At 41.6% G+C, this 22,167-nt stretch overlaps 1 long non-coding RNA gene across 1 annotated transcript in view; it reads left to right on the forward strand.

The window, feature by feature from the left end:
- The window catches only part of LOC119040665 (uncharacterized), a 59,206-nt gene that overhangs the window by 2,555 nt on the left and 34,484 nt on the right, over positions 1-22,167 (forward strand). Inside the window, exons 2-3 of the long non-coding RNA XR_005080905.2 lie at positions 9,048-9,154; positions 12,894-12,982. This is a non-coding gene — a long non-coding RNA (uncharacterized LOC119040665). The remainder of the gene's footprint in view (positions 1-9,047; positions 9,155-12,893; positions 12,983-22,167) is intronic.

Consider the following 22,167-nt stretch of genomic DNA (forward strand, 5'->3'; position numbering starts at 1 on the left):
TAAATTTTAGTTTATTGATTATGCCATTACAGTTGTTCTATTCCCCTCTTCATTCCCTTCCACCCTGTACCCCCCACCCCCACCATTCCCCCCTTTAGTTTATGACCACGTGTCTCAAGTTCTTTAGATTCTATATTTCCCCTACTATTCTTGCCCTCCCCCTATCTATTTTCTACCTACCATCTATGCTACTTATTTTCTGTACCTTCTCCCCCCTTCTCCTCCCACTCCCCTGTTGCTAACCCTCCATGTGATCTTCATTTCTATGTTTCCACTCCTGATCTAGCTGTCCTTTTAGTTTGCTTTTGTTTTAGGTATGGTTGTTAATAACTGTGAGTTTGCTGTCCTTTCACTGTTCATCTTTTTTATCTTCTTTTTCTTAGGTAAGTCCCTTTAACATTTCATATAATAAGGGCTTGGTGATGATGAACTCCTTGAATTTGATCTTATCTGAGAAGCACTTTATCTGTTCTTCCATTCTAAATGAAAGCTTTGCTGGATAGCGCAATCTTGGTTGTAGGTCTTTGGTTTTCATGACTTGGAATACTTCTTTCCAGCCCCTTCTTGCCTGCAAGGTCTCTTTTGAGAAATCTGCTGACAGTCTGATGAGAAGTTCTTTGTAGGTGACTGTTCCCTTATCTCTTGCTGCTTCCAGAATTCTCTCCTTCATTTTAATCTTGGGTAAGGTAATTATGATGTGCCTTGGTGTGTTCCTTCTTGGGTACACCTTCTTGGGGACTCTCTGAGCTTCCTGGATTTCCTGGAGATCTATTTCCTTTGCCAGATTGGGGAACTTCTCCTTTATTATTTGTTCAAGTAAGTTTTCCACTGGTGGCTGTTCCTTTCCCCCTTCTGGTACCCCTATAATTTGGATGTTGGAGCGTTTGAAGGTATCCTGGAGGTTCCTAAGCCTCTCCTCATTTTTTTGAATTCTTGTTTCTTCATATTTTCCTGTTTTGCCATTATTTTCTTCCTTCTGGTTCACTCCCTTGATTTGAGTCCCAGTTTCCTTTTCATCACTATTGGTTTCCCGTGCAATTCCCTTCATTTCAATTAGTTTAGCCTTCATATGTTCCTCTAATTTGTGACTAAAATCAACCAGTTCTGTGAGCATCCTGATCACCAGTGTTTTGAACTGTGCATCTGAAAGTTTTGCTATTTCTTCGTTGCTTAGATTTATGGACTGTGGGGCATTGAGATCTTCTTGAGCCATTTTTGATCTGTTTGTGCCTGTTAATTATGAGGAGTGGAGCCTTATATGTTCACCAGGGTGGGTCAACTCAATGACTGGGTTGTGACGCTGTATGTGGGGGCGGGGTCAGAGCAGGGAAATGGCAGCTCCCTCTGCTGCCTCTCGCCGCTCCGGCCTGCTTGGTCTCGTCTCACCGCCCACTCTCTTGCTGGTCTATCAGCGCACGAATGTGGGACCACAGTCAACCTGCCCCCCTGCGTCCTCGCTGGGTCCACCGGTCGCTCATTGGGTCGCTCACTGGGTTCACCCTTTGCAACCCCATACCTGGGATCTGTGTGCCTGAGTCCATCTGACTGAGTTTTCCTGTGCAACCCCGCTCCACCAGCTGCTGGTTTCACCCCTCTTACCAGTCAGGCTGACGAATTTGTTGTTATCAGACTTCCGAAAAGTTCAGTTTTCTGTGTTCTGGCTGTGTTTTCTGTTGCTAATATTATGTCGTCTCTAAACTTGGTTGTGGGAGAAAGCATGGCGTTTCTACCTATGCCTCCATCTTGGCGGAAGTCTGAAAAACGTGATTTTTTCCCCATCCAAGTTCAAAGGCCTAAGTCATAAGAATCCCTGGTCAGATGAAATTCATCTCTCTCAGTCCCAATTTCACTAATAGCAGCCACAAATTCTCCCCAAGACTAGTAGCATAAGACCTATTGTCTGCTTGAATGAAGGAGGAGACTGTGTACATAGGTTAATATCTAAATAAAAATTTTTTATCTCCAGTGGGGTTTATTTACTCCTAGTTTACACACAGAATTCACATTCCCGATTATCTCTTTTTTTTTAACTCACAGAAAAATAGAAGCAGCAGAGTAGAAAAGAGATCTGTAGCTGCTAAGAAAACACATTTTTTAAAAAATTTATTTATTTATCTTTAGAGGGGAAGGGAAGGAGAAAGGGAGAGAAACATCAATGTATGGTTGCCCTTTGCACATCCCCTGCTGGGAACTGGCCTGCAACCCAGGCATGTGCCCTGACTGGGAATCGAACCACGATTGTCTGGTTTCGCAGACCCGAGCTCAATCCACTGAGCTACACCAGCCAGGGCTAGAAAACGCATTTATAATACCTAAAGTGATTGCAAACAGCTTAACATGTAGAGAGAAAAATTGTTTTAAGGCAGACAAGAATTCAAAAATTGTAGAAAATTGGAAAGATTTAGTTTGTGCAGGAGTCAATAACTATATTTTGCTTCACTGAGATTACAATAACTGACATTCATCACTATGACCCCATAGTCTGAAGGAAGAACTAAAGAATGTAGGCTTGTTTATCTATACTTAGGAAGAAGTATTGGATGTAACAGACTTAGCACAATCTCCAAGCAAGATGGTTAAAATAAAGTTTTGATGCTTAAAAGGGTAAGTCTGCAGGTTTTGAAATAAATATTGCACCCATGACCCTATGTACCCTTATTCCTGGGGTTCTTCTTACAGGACACTTTGAAGTTTCCTATGCTTCCCTGGGAGTGCAGGACAGTGGTATGGGTCACAGGACCATGGGAAGAGGACCTGAGTTAAAATAGCAACCTCCATTGCAAATGATAGAGCATAAAGGACAGGACCCCAGTGACTACCGTTCATCTGATGGTGGTCAGTAGGTCCTAACCCACAGAATTAAGGAATCTTTTCCCATTAAAGCCAAAAGTCCTCAACTTCACCCAGGACCAGGACCTAGCAGAAGTGGCACCAAGAGGGATATCAAGGGCAAACACGAACTTGGCTGGGCCAAACCGGTCTTTTACAGATGAGGAAACTGAGGCTCAGAGATAACGTTAGTGTAAAATTAGCATTGTTTCTTCTTTAAATATTTTTGTAGAATGCCATGATAAATCTATTTGGGCCTAGAGTTACTTGTAAGTATAGAATGATCCAGGTTTCCTACTTGTTCTTGTGTTCATTTTGGGAAGTTTTATTTTTATTATATTGAATATTTGCCCATTTCAACAAAATGTAGAAATTATTGGGTTAAAGTTGTTTGTAATCTCATTTAAAATATCTGTAGATTCTGTAGTACTATCCCTTTTTTTAAAATTCCATGATAATGGTTATTTAAACCTTTTTTTCTTGATCAGTTGTGCCAAAATTTTAGCAATTAATCTCTTCAAAATACCATTTGTCTTTATTAATATTCTCTATTGTATGTTTGCTTTCTACTTCCTTAAGTTCTGCTCTTACATTTTTAAAAAAGATTTTATCTATTTATTTTTAGAGAGAGAAGAAGAGAGGAAAAAAGAGAGAGAAAACCACATCAATGTGTGAGAGAAATATCGATCAGTTGTCTCTCACACGTGCCCCAACCGGGGACCAGGCCACAACCCAGACATGTGCCCTAATCAGGAATAAAATTGGCGACCTTCAGCCTTGCTAGACAGTGCCCAACCAACTAAGCGACACTGGTCAGGGCTGCCCTTATGTTAATTATTTATTCTTTAACATTCTTTGGGTTTAATCTGTCACTTAAAAGAATTTTTTGACATGGATGCTTCAAATATTGATTCTTAGCCTTTCTTCCTTTCCGATATACGTATTTAAAACTATAAAATTTATTTTAGCCCGGTTACATCACACAAACAGCGGACCAAAACTGCAAATCATGCAATCAAAGCATGTGCATGGGAGAGAACTTCGACATCCAGCTGTGCCCAGAAACAAGGTCTTTCCACCCTTACCCCCAGCAGAACAAAGAACCAGGACATAATTGGAACTTGAACATCTGAATCCTTTCAGAAGCCAAAGGTCCATGTTGTCCAGGAAGATCTCGTGTTGATGCATCTTTACCATAAATGGCCAAGTTCCGAGGTCCTCCAATTAAAACTTGACCCACCAGCACTTCTGCATAATTGTTTCTCCGAGCCCCTTAAAATTCCTCAACCTTCCCCGGTGAGCAAGATGGATTTGAGGCACTATTAGGTTTCCCATCTTCTCAGTAGGTGCCTTCTTGATCAACAAACTTTTTCTTACTGCAAACTCTGACATGTTAAGTTTTGGCCTTTTGAAGTGTTAGACTCATGAATAGGCTGCTGTCTTCATGTCTGACACAGAACCTTGAAGTCTACAGAGCAGGCAGTTGGGAATAGAAAACGGAGATGAAGTGGAGGAGAACAAAAATAAGCTGGAACTCACAGGCTTGAGCTTGAGCCCATGAGGATTGACTGAAGTCAGTGTCAGTTCTTATGGCCTCTGGAGTTGATGGTGTGGGTGTCCTGCAGAGGCCAGGGTTCTTTGCACAGCCAGACACCCATACCTGGCCCCGAAGTCAGGCTGAAGGAAGGTTCAAGGGAAGATGAAGCAGTTACACGCACAGCTGCTGCCTCACGTCAATGAGGTGAGGCAGCAGATAATCCACTCCATATGTCAGCTACATTAGCTGCTGCTCTATTGCCACCCTCTAAAGCTCCCACAAGAAACTTATGGATCATGCTTACTGGAAACATACAGAAAAGGGAACTCTAGGAAATGTAATTTAGTCTCACCAAGCTGAAACATTTCAAAGGCATTATATACTATATAGCTCAATAGTTATGAACACCTGCCCTAGAATCAGACTTCCCAAGTTTCCACTGCAGTTCCTTTATTTAAAGCTGTGTGTCTACCTGAAACTAATGCAAAATAATATTTAATGTAAACTGTAAAAAACCCCACTATTTGAACCTCTTTTTTAAAAAGCTGTATGTTCAAAAGTACGTTACTTAGTCTCTCTGTGCCTCAGCTTTCTTGTCTATAAAATGAAGATATAACAATGGTACTTACCTTACAAAATATGTGTGAGGTTTAAATAAGATAACATATATGTGCTGTTGATGTATTATTGATATATTATCAATGAGAGTTGGCCTATTGGAAAAGTTATTAGTTGTGTGATCTTGGGCAAATCATTTAATTTTTCTGATCTTCAGTTTTTTTCATCTGTTAGGTGGAGATAATTCCTTGGCCTATTTCAAAGGCATCTACTGAGGATAAAATGAATTAAACCATCTTAAAGCCTTAGTTAAACATGAACAAACATGATGCTGATCGTAAGCACCTTTCCTAGCTCCGTCCAGCCTCAGGACTGATACCTACCCCAGTGACTAATCTAAAGTGAACTCATCAGTGGTTATTCATTAGAATGGTTGTCCAAATTTATCATATTAATGTAAGATGGGAACAGTAGGAAAAGCTGGGTGTAGGGGTATAATGTCCTCTCTGTAATACCTTTGAAATCTTTCTTTTCTTTCTTTTCCAATATATTTTCTTGATTATGTTATTACAGTTGTCCCATTTTTTCCTCTGCTCTATTCTACTCCACCCTGTACCTACTTTCCCACCATCATTCCCCCACCTTAGTTCATATCCATGGGTTGTACATATAAGTTCTTTGGCTTCTCCATTTCCCATACTATTCTTAACCTCTCCCTGTCTATTTTTTTAAAAGATTTTATTCATTTATCTTTAGAGGGGAAGGGAAGGAGAGAGGGAGAGAAATATCAATGTATGGTTGCCTCTTGTGCATCCCTACTGGGAACTGGCCTGCAACCCAGGCATGTGCTCTGACTGGGAATCGAACCACAATCTTTTGGTTTGCAGGCCCGCACTCAGTCCACTGAGCTACACTAGCCAGGGCTCCCTGTCTATTTTTTAAAAGATTTTATTTATTTATTTTTAGAGAGGGGGGTAGGGAGGGAGAAAGAGGGAGAGAAACATCAATGTGTGGTTGCCTTTCACATGGCCCCCCACTGGGGACCTGGCCCACAACCCAGGCATGTGCTCTGACTGGGAATCGAACCAGCAACCCTGATTTGCAGCCCACAAATCAAATCCACTGAGCTCAATCCACTGAGCTACACCAGCCAGGGCCCCCTGTCTGTTTTGTACCTACCATTTATGCTTCTTATTCCCTGTACCTTTTCCCCCATTCTTTCCCTCCCCCTCTCTGCTGATAAGCGTCTATGTGATCTCTATTTCTGTGAATCTGTTCCTGCTCTAGTTGTTTGCTTAGTTCATTTTTGTTTTTGTTTATGTTCTTTTAGGTTCAGTTGTTGATAGTTGTGAGTTTGTTGTCATTTTATTGTTCATAGTTTTGATCATCTTTTTCTTAGATAAGTCCCTTTAACATTTCATATAATAAGAGTTCGGGGTTGAACTCCTTTAACTTGACTTTATCTGGGGAGCAGTTTATCTGCTCTTACATTCTAAATGATAGCTTTGCTGAATAAAGTAATCTTGGATGTAGGTCCTTGCCTTTCATGACTCCAAATACTTCTTTCCAGCCCCTTTGTCCCTGTAAGGTCTCTTTTGAGAAATCAGCTGATAGTCTTATGGGAACTCCTTTGTAGGTAACTCTCTCTTTTTCTCTTGCTGCTTTTAAGATTCTCTCCTCTTTAAGCTTGGCTAATGCAATTATGATGTGCCTTAAATTTGTTGTTATCCTTTTGGTTGTGTGAGGAAGCAAAGTATCTACATGTGCTTCTTTGGGTCCAACTTCTTTGGGACTCTCTGAGCTTCCTGGACTTCCCGGAAGTCTATTTCCTTCATGAGATTGGGGAAGTTCTCCTTCATTATCTTTTCAAAAACGTTTTCAATTCCTGGCTCTCCCTGTTCTCCTTCTAGCACCCCTATGACTTGGATGTTGGAACATTTAAAGTTGTCCCACAGGTTCCTAAGCCTCTCCTCATTTTTTTGAATTCTTGTTTCTTCATTCTGTTTCAGTTTAATGTTTATATCTTCCTTCTGCTCCAAACTGTTGATTTGAGTCCCAGTTTCCTTCCCTTCACTGTTGGTTTTCTGTATTTCACTTTACATGGCCTTTACTTTTTCCTCTGTTTTGTGACCATACTCAACCATTTCTGTGAGCATCCTGACTACCAGTGTTTGGAACTCTTCATCTGATAGGTTGGCTATCTCTTCATCACTTAGTTGTATTTTTTCTGGAGCTTTGAATTGTTCTTTCATTTGGGCTATATATTTTTTATCTTTGAGCACCTATTATGTAGTAAGGGGCAGGGCCTTAGATAATTGCTGCTACCCACTAGCAAATTAGGTCCTTCAGGTGCTGATTCCAGAAGGGGAGTGGTCTTCTGTACATTCCAGGACCCTCTGGGTCGCTCCAGTGAATTCTCTTGTGAGGCTTGGAGTCTCTCCTGATGCCTTACCCCAATGGGTTTTTTTCAGTCAGAGATTTTTGAGGCTTTATTTCCCAGCCCTAGAACCCTGGGTTGAGCAGTCTGTCTCACTCCCCAATTGTTCCTCCTGTTTTTTCTGCACACATAATGTGGGACTGTCCACTGTGCCAGCTGCAGCCTCACTCACCCGATCCTCCAGCTGTCGTTTTGCCGAGAGTCCTCTCTACCCCAGCTGCCCACCTCTGTCCCACCTACTAATCTAGATGAATATTTCTTCTTTAACTCCTTGGTTGTCGGACTTCCATACAGTTCAATTTTCTGGGAACTCTGGTTATTTTTTGTTTTTAAATTTGTTGTTATCCTTTTGGTTGTGTGAGGAAGCAAAGTATCTACATATGCTTTCATCTTGGCTGGAAGTCCTGGAATTTTTCTATAAATCTAAAACTATTAAAAATAAAATATTTATTTTTAAAAGCTTAATCTTAAAATAAATTAAAATAAAACTTAGAAAAAGAAAATGGTTCTCAAACTTTATCAGGCATTAGAATCCCCTGCAGGGCTTGTTAGAATATCCCTAGCTGGTCCCACTCCATAAGCTGTGACTTAGTAAGTCTGGGAATGGGCCAGAGAAGTTGCTCTTCTAATAAGCAGTGCTGAGACCGCTGACCTGAGAGTCACACTTTGAGAACCACTGACATAAAATTGAAACTATACGAGTTTTCCTGTATTTCTCATGAACAGAGGATCCCATTCATCATGGCCTATCATTTTGTGGCTCATTCTATCCATGAGATCACCCAACATTTACTTACCAGGCAGGAAGAAAGAGAGTGACTGAACTGATGACCAGTTCAGTCACTGAACTGAACAGAGTTCAACAGGGCCTGGAAAAATCCCTTTTACCTTTCTCCCTCTTTTCTCCAACCTCTTCAAAGCTCTAGGCCATGAATCAAGCCATGCTTAAAGTAATACACACACATAAATATTTAAATACATAAATTTAATTGTAACGAAAAGTGTGCTCATGAAGACAAATTAAGAAAAAATAAGAAGAAAAAATTACCCACAGCTTTCCCTCCAAAGACAACCAGTTGAAGTTTTTGTTTGTTTATTTCCCAAATTTTATTTCAACTATAATTTTTAAATTTTTCTTTTAAACATTGTTGTAATCAAAAAGGACATACATTTTATATTATTGTATAGTATTTGTAAACAGTAAATGATTGTATAACACTACAACTGTTCCCCTCTTATTGGATTCCTCAGTTTTCCCAGTGTTTTCTCTATTGTAAAAGAAGGTTCAACTCTGACAGGTGTGGCTTAGTGGATTGGACATCATCCTGCAAACCGAAAGGTCACAGGTTCAGTTCCTGGTTGGGGCACATGCCTGGGTTGTGGGCCAGGTCCCTGGTTGGGACATGCAAGAAGCAGCCAATCAATATTTCTCTCACACATTGATTCCTTCTCCCTCTCTTTCTCTCTAACTTCCCCTCTCTCTAAAAGTAAATAAATTAAATCTTTAAAAAAAGAGGGCTCAAACTTCACAGTTGCATGAATTGATGTGTGGATAAAATAACTTTCTTTATTTTTCTATAACTGAATAAATATCTTTCTTAAGCCTCAGATTTCTAGAAGTAAAAAACATAATCAAGTCCTTCTAGGTGAACTCAATTATAATCAGAATCTTTCTGTTCTTCCCAGCTCTTCACCTACCTCTCTGCTGCTGACGGAGTCAATGGAGAGGGGACAACTACCTCTTGAGCTTTCTCTTCATTGCCTTAGGGTAGCCTCCTGTTCCAGTGTATCAGGTGAGTAGTCCCTGTCTGGCCCCCAGAAGGGTGGCAGTGGTGGCATGTGAGTGGAAGTTGGGAAGGGTCCCTCTTCTGTGCTGGCAATCTGCTGACATGTAGCCTCGTTCTTATCTGTCCATGTGGCATCCTCCTAACTCAGCCAGAAGATTCCCCTGCCTCTGACCCCCCAGAGGCTGGGAGAATCTTCTGTTACTTACCTCAAACCTAGATATACCAAGCTGTCATTTCTACTACATAGAATCTGCACCATAAAGGTGGGAGATTTGCCTATGAGGCTTGCTACCTGCCTGGGCCTTGCCTGGGAATCAAGGTATTTTCAACCCCCCAGTTAATTGAACTGGGAGGTTTATTGAACTTCATATGGAGCCAGGTGCACAGTCCCTGCTGTATTGTTTTCTCTTCACATTCTCCACCTCTCTTCTCTCTCTAATAGGTTTTATCTTTTTTAGAGTAGAGGTGGGGAAAATAGTTTTTGACCATTGTTTGACATATTTTTTAAAATTCTTTTTTAAAGATTTTACTTATTTATTTTTAGAGATAGGGGAAGTGAGGGAGAAGGAGGGGGAGAGAAATATTGTCCTGCAACCTAGGCCTGCACCCTGACTGGGAATTGAACCCATGGCCTTTTGGGTTACAGGTCATGGCTTAATCCACTGAGCCACACCAGCCAGGGCTGCTTGACATGTTTTAACAGGTCTCTTCATACATCATTCACTCTTATACTTGAATATATAGTTTATGAGTTTAAAAACTGAGATTCTGTTGACTTTCTTTTGTGGTTCTATACAAACAACTTCTCTAGGTGGCCTCTAGTCTCACAACCCAAAGGGAGGGGAAAGAACACACTGCTTATCATTCCATTATTCTGCGTCATAACTAATGCTGCAACAATACTTGGGTACATGTCAGCAGTGACCTTTGACAGACAGGGTAGGGCTGACAACTATATATGAGCCAAGGCCTCTGATATCATTAAGGAAGGGGAGGGGAGGTTCTAGAGGCGAGAAAGCATGGTATAAGCAGGAGATTCACCCTATGTACAACCTGGCACTGTCCAAGGAACTAGGAGTAATTGCCTGTCCCTTCTCCTTCAATTATCAAAGATGGATAAAGCCCAGACACAAGGAATGGTGCTCTTTCCAGTCCACAGGGACAATGATTGTCCAAAATATTTGGCTTGCTCAGTCACAGCCCCTGCACCCCCCACATCAATCAGTCAATCAGTTAATCAATCTATCTCCCTGTCTATCTGTACCTTTTATGTATGTATAATTTAGATATTTTCTTTAAACATTTACACAGAAGTGTAATTACTGAATCAAAGAATAAAATCTGTAAAATGTTGATGTTAAAGAAGAGATATGCAGCCACGGTCTTAAGACATAAAGTGCCAAAGCTGTTAACCCAGGATGATCAAGCATCAGAGACACAGGTGGTAGAGAACAAACTGGGACAATCCTTCCACAGGGAAATTTGTCAGTATGTATAATACACTTTGGCCTACTACCTCCACTTTGGGAATTTATCCGAATGAAATAATTGGACAGATGTACAAGGGTATATATGTGTGCTAAGAGGTTCAAAGAAGCATGATTGCAATGGTTAAAAATAAGCATTATTTAAATATCTAGTGATCGTTAAATAAAAAATAGTACATCCACATGATCTAACATTATGCAGCCATTTTAAATGATGACGAGAATCAATATTGACTGGGAAGAAAAAATATTCAGTGGAAAGAGCAGATTAGAAAAAAGTGCATGCATTATTATCCATTTAAAAATTATATTGTGTGCCCTGACCAGTGTGGCTCAGTTGGTTGGGTGTTGCTGGTTTGATTCTGGGTCAGGGTACATGCCTGGGTTTGCAGGATTGGTCCCTGGTCAGGGTATGTTCAAGAGTCAACCAACTGATGTTTTTCTCCCTCTCTTTCTCTCTCCCTCCCCCTTTCTCTAAAAAATAAATAAATAAATTCTTTTAAAAAATTACATTGTGTACATATGTATAAGAGGCCAGGCTCTGACTGGTGTGGCTCTGTTGGTTGGGCATCACCCCAGAAATCAAAAGGTCACCAGTTGGATTCTTGGTCAGGGCACATGCCTGGGTTGCAGATTTGGCCTATGAACAGGGTGCATACAAGAGACAACTGATAGATGTTTCTCTCACATCAATGTTTCTCTCCCTTTCTCCTTCTCTTCTCTCTAAGAATAAATAAAATCTTTTTAAAAAAGACCAGAAGAAAACATACCAACATATTAATAGTGGTTATTACTAGGTGGTAGAGTTATAGCTGCTTTCTCTTTTCTAAGTTATTCTTTTCCATATATAATTTTTACTTTTAAAATCAGGGAGGATATTACTGGAAGGTAGCATATGTACTTAGGCTGCTTGGAATGTTATTTTATATACATTTTAATCTGTTATTCACATGAAGGTCTAGCTGAAATAGATTTCTTGGACTTTATGCATCTTTTCACTTCACTCATCTCAAGCCTTGCTCTCCATGTGCATACCTCCAGAATTCCCCACTCTGTACCTCCTCCCACAAGCCCTTAGTCTATTCCCATTAGACTTCCTTAGTCCACATTTTTTTCAAAAGTGTATCTTACCCTGTGATACCTTTCTGAAGTGTCTCAGTCTGGAAAATCTCCGAGGACAATTTCCCTTTACTGACTTTTTAAAAATTAAGATTTTTAAAATTTATTTTTAGAGAGAGGAGAAGGGAGGGAGAAAGAGAGGGAGAGAAACATCAATGTGTGGTTGCCTCTCACACCACCCAACTGAGGACCTGGCCCGCAACCCAAGCATGTGCCCTGACTGGGAATCAAACCAGTGACTCTGGTTTCCAGACCAGCATTCAATCCACTGAGCCACATGAGCCAGGGCCCTTTACTGACTTTCATTTTATCAAGACTTAGAGGTCACAAGACCCACACAGCATGGGGTTTGGTATGGGTGAGGGTGCCAGTCAAAGTGGCACTTCTGAGGCACTTAATAGATCAAACAAAGTCCACTGCCAAGAAGTCACCTGGGTTCAGCAGGTGACGTACCCTGATAAGCTTCGTGGAAAGTCTGGTCTTCAACCCTTGGACTGCAGCCACAGGAGGACTCAGCAGAACTGAAGGTCCTGCTCATTCAGCCCATCTGGGCCTCAGATGTGCCAGCTCCTTAACCCTGGCCGTTGGAAGTAAGAGAGACACAAAGGACAGGGAAGACTCCCATGAATCCAGGAGGCAGACAAACCTGTCAGGTGTGGCTCCTTCACCCACAGAGGGTATTCACTTCCCCCTCTGATTTATTTCCCCAGCAGTGGGCTCATGTAGGATCTCACAATAGGAAAGGCCATTAGATACCATCTGCTCTAAGCCTCTTCCTTTAAAGCACAGAGAAGCCACACTACTTACCCACTGATGCAGAGTTTATGATGTAGCAAGTACCAGAGCACAGGTTTCCTGGCTCCTGGCTCAGCTCAGAGCTCTTTAATACAATCCTGTTTATCTTCTTCACAAGTGGGGCATTTCTAAAATAAACTATGTTATGTCTTATGTCATCTTACCCTCAAATCAACACTGACCTGATGTATGACTATAAACCATCAAAACCAGAAAAATAAGTGGGCCCAACCCATTTATTTTACAAATGAGAAACTGAGGCCCAGAGAGATCACCCAGGGTCACTTGGCTGACCAGGTTCAGAGCCAGCCCTCTTGTCTCATTCACAGCTACTTTTATTGTAGGTGGTCGAGGTGCTCTGCCATACAAGACTAAACAACATGGATAGCAGGTTTGTGTCTCTAGGAACACTCAGTCACCAGGACCTAAGCAGGTAACTATCTCTACCTCTTTTTCCTTCTGTTTTTTAGTTTAGTGTTCCTTTGTCCACTTTCTGGAGAGATGAGTGACCAGCATCTGTGGATGTTGGTACTGAGGGTAGAGTTCCCAACATAGAGAGAATAGATTAACGGAAGGCGAGAGGTAGAGGTAGAATTGTATGTGTGTGTGTAAAAAGTTTAGGCTGAGTGTGAAGATGTTATATTGAGACTGTGGTCTAGTGCTTCATTTAATTAAAGGACAGAATATTTCAAACCAGGGTTGTCTTTTGTAGATAGTTTAAAATTCTGCAAGATACCTATGAATGACTTGCTTATCTGCATCACACGAGTCAGGCAATTGCCAAGTCTTAGAGCAGAAAGTGATGGTGAATCATAGTATTCTGCCCCCAGGTTCTAGGTTGGTAAATTCTCAACAGTCCAAGATAAATGGCTGTCTCTTCTGTTCCCCATGCCTCCAGGGGGATGGTATCCACCTCTTCACATATTCTTTGAGGGATGACACAATGAGCAAGAATAGGAGATGGAGTATACTAGTTGCCCAGGGCTGGGACCTGTGCCCTCCCTTGGGACTGAGATCTGGGGTCAGCCTCAGCCACTGCAATGGTTGCAAGTAGGAAGAGTGGTTCTCAAAAGGAAAATCAGGGGACTATTATTAGAACAAGGGGACCTGGGTAGCAAGGAGGATAAAAACAGCTTTGCATATAACAAAGAGTGATTTCCTAGAGCTGACACACTAGAATCTCTGTAAATGATATGGTTGAATCATCATTGATTCCAGGGGTCTTCTGTGCTACAGAGGCTGAAAGGATGAAGCTACATTCATGCAGCTAGGATTCTGGGTGCAAATTAGGTTCTGCGAGATTTGAAAATTGGAAGTGGGGTGGGGGTTGTGCCATATTTTTGAGATGAGATTGCCAGTGTGCCATCTCCAGGTTCAGGGATGTTGATAGGAAATTCTGGGGGCAGCAGTGGCAGAATTCCAAATGCCAGTGTCCAGGTTGGGCTGGTGGCAGCAGTCTCCTGGTCCCAGCTTTCTGGTACCTGGTTTGTAGCTAGAGCAGCATATCCTGGAACTCAACTTCTTGAAGGCAGAAAAGGGAATGGCTCCCTGGGAGTGTCCTGGGAGGCATTTGTGAAAGCAAGCCTTGAGCCTGCTCCTCCCACCCTTCCAGGGGTTTGGTCATCACTTAATCTTTGTGTTGAATCCATTCTGTTTTTAAACATCAGAAGTGATTTTGTTCTCTCACCTGATTCCTGACTGTCCCAACTGTGTGGCATGAAGAAGCACCTGGTGGTTTGATTCTGATATGACCTCTCCCCTCCTTGAGAATCACTGATGTAAAAGAATGCCATGAAAAGACATTTATGATATACTAAGAAATAAAAGGGAATTATGAAGTTGTAAATTCTTCATTCCCTGTTCTCAAGGTGTATGAGTCTATAACCCAGATATCTACCTCGGGAGACTGCCAATATTTCCAGCCTTAGTGAGTCATGCTTTCCTAATTATTCAAATACAAGGATTCTAGCCTCTATTCCACATACTCTGGTGCCCACTCCCAAATGAGCTCCTAAGATTTTTCAAGGGGCTCGTTGTAGAGACTACAAAATTTTCAGTCTTTGCTGTTTTCATCATCATCTTTTGTTCCTTTCCGGACAACCACATTCCTTCCTTTCACCAAAATGCTGTATACTAGCCTCAAACTTTGTGTGCAGCAGACTCCATTAAAGTTTTAAAATACAGAATCACAACACTTTACAGTTTAGACTACAGCTTAAAATTGAACATTAGTGATCAGTACCCTGGATAACCACCTGACATTCCCCCTCCTTAAGACATTGTTTGATGTCCCTGTGCTTGGCACCTTTGCCAGGGCTGCCCACTAGCGTACACTCTGTCTTTGTGTAAATTAGAAAAAGATGCCTGCTCTGAGTGGGGCTTATGCTCCATCTTAACTGGGCAGCTGCCACTCTGTTCTGGCCAGTCATAGCATATCAGGAATGATGTGAGGCTGGGTTGCCAGGCTTTGCAAAAGGGAAAAAAAGAAGACAGAAGCCTAGATTTTCATTTTGATTTCCATTTCATTTGTTAGTAACTAATAGGCAAATCAAAGTATTTAAGAGTACTTATTATATGTCAGGTACTTTCTTAAGTACTTATAAGTATCAGTTATTTGGTCTGTATAACAACCTGTAAAGTCGTTGCTGTCATTTCCTCTACTTTACAAATGAGAAAACTGAGGCAAAGAAATTAGGTTATCTGTGGGCGCCACTAGCTCCCTTGGCAAAGCCAGGGGGTCAGGCCGGCATAGCTACTGCTCGTGGAGACGTGACCGTAAGCCCCCCTTGGCAAAGCCGGGGGGCCGGGGTCAGCTGGCAAGGCCGCTGCCCGTGGCACAGTTCCTCTCCACCTTGCTTGGCTCCCTGCCTGGAACCTGCTGTGGCTAGACAATAGGTCTCCCAAGAAAGCTAGACAGCCTGTTTCCCTGTAGAAGGGTAGGTCATGCACCGGTGCTTGATAAACAGAGAAGTTTTGATAGCACCCTGTGTTCCCCTGTTGTTCCGTAGAGTAACTTTGCAGAAAGGACAAAGAAACTGGCTTGGGTACAGCCCCCTCCTGCTTATTCCCCAAAATTGTAATAAAAGCCTTGAATAAACGGAGTTCGGGGCTCAGCGGGATGCTGAGACCTCTCCAACCTGACTCCCTGCGTCCTTAACTCATTTCCGCCCCCTCCCCTCTCCTGACGAGGCTGGTCCGCGGCAGTTATCCAGTCATATGATTAATAAGTTGCAGAGCAGAATTTGAACTTAGGCATGAGGCTCTAGAGACTACTCTTAATCATCATGCTTTACTGCTATGAACTAAATTTGGCCCACACATGGCAATTTTTGATCTGCATTAGACACCATGCAGTCCAAAAGAGCTTTCTGTTGACAGAAATGTTTTATTCTGTGCTGTCCATTCTTCCCTTCTTTATGAGTAACATAAGTAAATGTCCACTACCAGGTGTATATATGTTTACCTACAATAACGAACACATTTATCAGCCTTCTTGCAACTAGATGTGGTCATGTGGCTAAATTCTGGTATGTAAGCAAAAATGGTATGTACAACTTTCAGAAAATGTTTTTAAAGGGAGGAGGCTTGCCCTCTTTTCCTCCTCCTTCTTCTTGTTTGTGAGAATGTGGACATAATGGCTGAAGCTCCAGCTGCTGTCTTAGATCATGAAGTGACTTTGAGAGTGAAAGCCATGTGTAATGCAACAAAATGATAGAACAAACCTGAGTTCCAGGCACCATGGAGCAGCCCAGGACTTGTGAACATGAAAGAGAAATGAGGTTTAGTTTTGTTAAGCCCCTGTTATTTGGAGTTTTTCTGTGATTTTCATTTACAACAAGAAGATATGTGGTTTTATCAGCATATATAACATAGAATATGAGCCATAGTGGGGGCTCTCTGAGGAAGTGATGCTTGGACTGAGTTAGCCAAGGATGGAGTGGGGTATAAAATGGTTTCAAGCGAAGGGAAAAAGTCCCTTTGCAGTGGCCCTAAAGTGGAGAGGAGTTTTGCATGTTGAAAGGAAAAGAAGAAAGGCCAGGGTGGCTGGGACAGGAAAAGCAAGGGGAGAAGTGGCACAAAATGAGATCAGAAAGATGACCACATAGGACCTCAGAAGCTGTTAAGGCTTTTGGTATTTATCCCAATAGTAACGGGGAACAATTGAAGGGATTTCAGTGAGAGGTTACAGGATTAGATTTGCTCTCCCCTTGGTTAATGGTTCCATCCGTCTGGAACAGTTTCCATTTCCCAATCCCAAAATATTCATGAGACCCAGACCAAATATTGTTTGTCTGAGGATAATTTTGTGGGTTTTTTTTTTTACCATTTTATTGCTGTGGTAAAATATGTAACATAAGATTTGCCACTTTAACTTTATTTAAATGTGGAATTCAGTGGCTTTAATTACATTCACAATGGTGTGTAACAAGTACCACTACCTACTTCCAATTTTTCTTCTTTGTGGATAAACTTTTGCACTTACTAAACCTTCTAGAGCTGAGTACGATTGAACTGTATTATGGCAGCAGTCACTGTGTGTGAATTCCTGGAAAGTGGGCTGTGAACTCTAAGGAACAGTTGACCAAGTCAGAGTCAGCTGGGGCCAGCCTGAGGAATGTCACACCCTGGCTGGCAGGTCCGCCAATCTGTCAGCTGTCACCAGACAGGTCACTTGGTGTGCTCTACTAATAAGATCCTCTGAACTGGAACTGAAGGAGACCAGAGTTAACTGATGTTTGATCTGTTTCAGGATCTTAGGAAAACATTCTGACCTCACTAATCTGTCAGAGAAGGCGAGAAGCAACACAATACTGATTTTGACTGTGTTTCTCAACCTGGGGCAAACAGTTCTCTGGACACAAACAGGGGGGTGTCCAGGACACATGAAGCCATAGGATAGACATGGGGCATCTTCCTGGAGCATTCATCTGACTTGATGGCAAATAACTTGCATGCTTTTATTTTCAAACAAATGTACTTGCATTATGAGACAGAAAGTAATTTATAGTGAAGTTTAAGGGTAAAACATGAGCTTTAAAGAAATTACACCTGCTGCCTTGGGCTTAACTCTCAGATTTCCAGGAATATTTGTCCCTTCCCGGAGCTGATAGCAGTATTTTGGTACACTGCAGTGGTTATGAATAGGCTCTCTGGCCAAATGACCCAGAGTCAGACTCTCACTCTGACACTTGTTGGATGTGTTGCCTTGAACAAATTATACAACCTAGCTGAGTTTCAGTTTCTTAATCTGTAAGTAAGAAAAACGATTATACCTAACTGACAGAGTAGCAATGTGTTAAATACTTATAAAATGCTTAGCACATACCAACTGAGCACTAAGACTTATTTTTATTGGTGGTAGTAGTAATATCAGATGGTAAGGTTTCAGACCTTTAGCTCTCTTTTCAAAGTCTTTAAACTTACAATGCTAGCAGTACTATCTGCTGACTGTTAAATATTCAAATGATATAGAAGTAAATATAAACAATCATGAAAGTTTCTGCTTCTCCTAAATTCCAGTGACCACACCAGAGGTCAATACACAAACAACTGTTGGCTGTGTATCCTTCCTTCCAAACATTTTTTAAAAATATTTTATTGATTATGCTACTACAGTTGTCCCATTTCCCCTCCTTCATTCCCCTCCACCTTGCACACCCTCTCCCACCCACAATCCCCCCTTTAGTTCATGTCCTTGTGTCATAAGTTCTTTAGCTTTTACATTTCTTATACTATTCTTACGCTCCCCCTATTTTCTGCCTGCCATCTATGCTACTTATTCTCTGTACCTTTCCCTCCCTCTTCTCCTCTCACTCTCCTGTTGCTACCCCTCCATGTGATCTCCATTTCTGTGGTTCTGTTCCTGTTCTAGTTGTTTGCTTAGTTTGTTTTTGTTTTAGGTGTGGTTGTTAATAACTGTGAGTTTGCTGTCGTTTTACTATACATGTTTTTTTAGTCTTCTTTTTCTTAGATGAGTCCCTTTAACATTTCATATAATAAGGGCTTGGTGATGATGAACTCCTTTAACTTTACCTTAACTAAGAAGCACTTTATCTGTCCTTCCATTCTAAATGAAAGCTTTGCTGGATGTAGTAATCTTGGATGTAGGTCCTTGGATTTCATGACTTGGAATACTTCTTTCCAGCCCCTTCTTGCCTGTAAGGTCTCTTTTGAGAAATCAGCTGACAGTCTGATGGGAAGTCCTTTGTAGGTGACTATCTCCTTATCTCTTGCTGGTTCTAGGATTCTCTCCTTCATTTTAACCTTGAGTAATGTAATTATGATGTGCCTTGGTGTGTTCCTCCTTGGGTCCAACTTCTTTGGGACTCTCTGAGCTTCCTGGACTTCCCGGAAATCTATTTCTTTTGCCAGATTGGGGAAGTTCTTCCTTATTATTTGTTCAAATAACTTTTTCACTTGTTGCTCTTTCTCTTCCCCTTCTGGTATTCCTATAATTTGGATGTTGGAGTGTTTAAAGATGTCCTGGAGGTTCCTAAGCCTCTCCTCATTTTTTTGAATTCTTGTTTCTTTATTCTTTCCTGTTTGGTCATTTCTTTCTTTCTTCTGGTCCACTCCCTTGATTTGAGTCCCAGTTTTCTTTCCATCACTATTGGTTCCCTGTGCATTTTTCTTCATTTCACATAGTGTAGCCTTCATTTGTTCCTGTAATTTGTAACTAAATCAACCAGTTCTGTGAGCATCCTGATCGCCAGTGCTTTGAACTCTGCATCTGATAGGTTGGCTACCTCTTTGTCACTTAGAAGTATTGGCTCTGAGACTTTGAGCTGTTCTTCTGCTTGAGCCATAATGGTTTGGTGTGTTCGCACCTGTTACGTGTGAGGGGCAGAGCCTTAGGTGTTCACCAGGGTGGGGCAACCCAGTCTTTGGGTTGTGACGTTGTATGTGGGGCGAGGTCTGAGAGGGAACAATGGCACTTTACTCCACTCTCTGTTACACCTCAGTCCTGTCCGCATCTTCCCCCAAGCAAACTGGGCCCTTCTGGTGCTGATTCCCATGTGGGTGGGCTTGTGTGCGTTCTAGGACCCTGTGGGTCTCTCCAACAAACTCTCCTGTGAGGCTGGGAGTCTCTCCCTGTGTCTGAACCCCCACATGTATTTTCAATTAGTGTTTTGAGGCTTCATTTCCAGGTACTAGCCCCTGGGTTGTGCTATCTGTCTCTCTCCCCAGTTATCTGAGTGCGAATGTGGGACAGCTGCCTGGTCAACCAGCCACCTTGCACGCGGTGTCCCACTTCTCAATTGCCACCTGAGTGGGTCTGCCCATTGCCACCCCATGCCTGGGGTCTGCCAGCTGCCTCCTGGGGACCCAGGGTCTGCCTGGTGCTGTCTTGTGCACCCAGGATGCCTTGCTCACCCAGTGTCACTGCTTCCTGTGCCTTGACCCCTCTGTACTTGGCCACCTGACTCTGCTTGGCCTACCGGTCTGGATGAATGTATCTATTTTAACTCCTTGGTTGTCGGACTTCCTTACAGTTCAATTTTTCTCTCAGTTTTGGTTGTTATTTTGTTTCTAAATTGTTGTCCTTATTTTGGTTGTTCGAGGAGGCACAGTGTGTCTACCTATGTCTATATGTTGGCCGAAAGTCCCAAACATTTTTTTAAATCAGTATTTATTGAGCACCATGTACTTTGAACCGCTGTGACATTTTCTTCTTCATTCTTTTGCTTTTCTTTAGGGTGTTTGGCCATGATGCTGATCATAGCCTTCTTCTAGTAACTTGTGCTGGGTGGCATCTCTGAGAATAAGTGGAAAAGACTGTGCTCCAGACCTGATGCTGTAAGCAGTAGCCACTCCGTCCACAACCCTTCTATAGGAAAATCACTTTAACAAAGGGGCTTTTAAGGAAAATCTGATGGCACTGGGACACTGATGAGCTTCAGGAAAAAATGGTTTTGACATTTTTGCTCTTGTTCTGCTTAACTTTGGGCTTCCATCTTAATTTTGTGATTTCACACTTAATGAGTGAAAGCAGGATAGTTGAAGGTTGAAGGCTGATAGAAGCTTCTACGTCTTTCACTTCATTTCTCAATGTTTCCTTCTTCCTTCTCCCCCTGCCCCTCTACCCACTGAAGAGGCAAATTAAGAGGGTCTCAAGACTCTTCTCTGCAGTCACTTCCTCCAGGCAGCCTTCCTGTGTCCCTGACCCAGTGTGAAACATGTGCCCTCCCACCTCCTAGCACAGTATCCTGTAAATTTTGTTGTAGCTCCAATTGCACTGCATTGTGATGTTAGCTTAGTTGTCTGTGTTCTTTACTAAATCCAGTCTTCTTCAGCACAGATGATGTGTCTGTTTTCTCTTTACACCTAGAACCTAGCTTATGTTCCATAACATTTACTAACTAAATACATATTAAATAGGTGGTAGGAGAAGTCATTAGTTTACAGACATGGCTGCAAGGATTTTACTGACATTTATGTGCAAGTCCCTTTGCACCTCCCATCAAGGGGTAGGGATTATTCCTTTACTCCTTGGGTCTGGTCTTAGCCAATGAAACATTAGCAAATGTGATACAAATAGAGATTTAAAATATGCTCATACATAAGGGCCTGCCCCCTTCTGTCTGTGGCTGTAAACCTGAGACAGATATGAACAAGCCTGAAATAACCTAATACAAAGCTCAAAAGATAACAAAGTATGCCCAGCATGCAGCCTGACTATGTCCAACTGGCCAATGGCCAGACAAGTGAATGAGGCCATTTTACACCATTTAGTCACAGTTTAGACCACAGATGACTAAAGACAGATGTATGACTCCAGGTTAAGACTGGCAGAGGAACCATCCAGGCTACACCAACCCAAATTGCTGACCCACAGAATCATGAACAAGGCAGTAATTTTAGGGGTGGTTTATAAGGTATAGATAATTTATATGGAAACTACTTTATAAATGATAGTTTCTTCAGGCAGTTTATCTTCCTACCTTACCTTTAGTGTCTGTATTTTGTTTTTGCCTGTCTAGAATTTATTCACTTTTTTCTTGTATCAGTAAATAGACATTTTTAGTAGAAAAAAATTTGTAGAGACAAAAATTCTGAATCAGAGAATAGTGGAGATTGGCCCTGGCCAGATGGCTCAATTGGTTAGAGTGTCACCCTGATACACCAAGGTTGAGGGTTCGATCCCTGGTCAGGCCTCATACAAGAATTTACCAGTGAATGCATAAATAAGTAGAACAACAAATTGATGTTTCTCTCTCTTTTTCTCTCAGATCAACAAACAACAAAAATTTAGTAGACATAATGGTTTACTTTCCAGCTTCAAATTTTCATAGGCTTGATAGTGGTAAGATTTTCACAGATATACATATATATATGTCAAATCATAAAATTTTACTTAAAGTATTTTTAAAGCATATACTGTCATTAAAAGTTGATTTTATAACACAAAAAACATTTAAAATTATATTTTATTAATAATGCTATTACAATTGTCCCAATTTTTTCCCCTTTTCCCCTCTACACCCAGCATAACCACGCCCTCAGGCCATCCCCACACCATTGTTCATGTTCATGGGTCATGTGTATAAGTTCTGTGGCTTCTCCATGTTGTATACTGTAATTTACATCTCCATGGCTATGCTGTGATTACTTATTTGT

Source organism: Artibeus jamaicensis, unplaced genomic scaffold (genome assembly GCF_021234435.1).
Source record: "Artibeus jamaicensis isolate MK-2021 breed Jamaican fruit bat unplaced genomic scaffold, CSHL_Jam_final contig_2790, whole genome shotgun sequence".
Classification (NCBI taxonomy): Eukaryota; Metazoa; Chordata; class Mammalia; order Chiroptera; family Phyllostomidae; genus Artibeus; species Artibeus jamaicensis.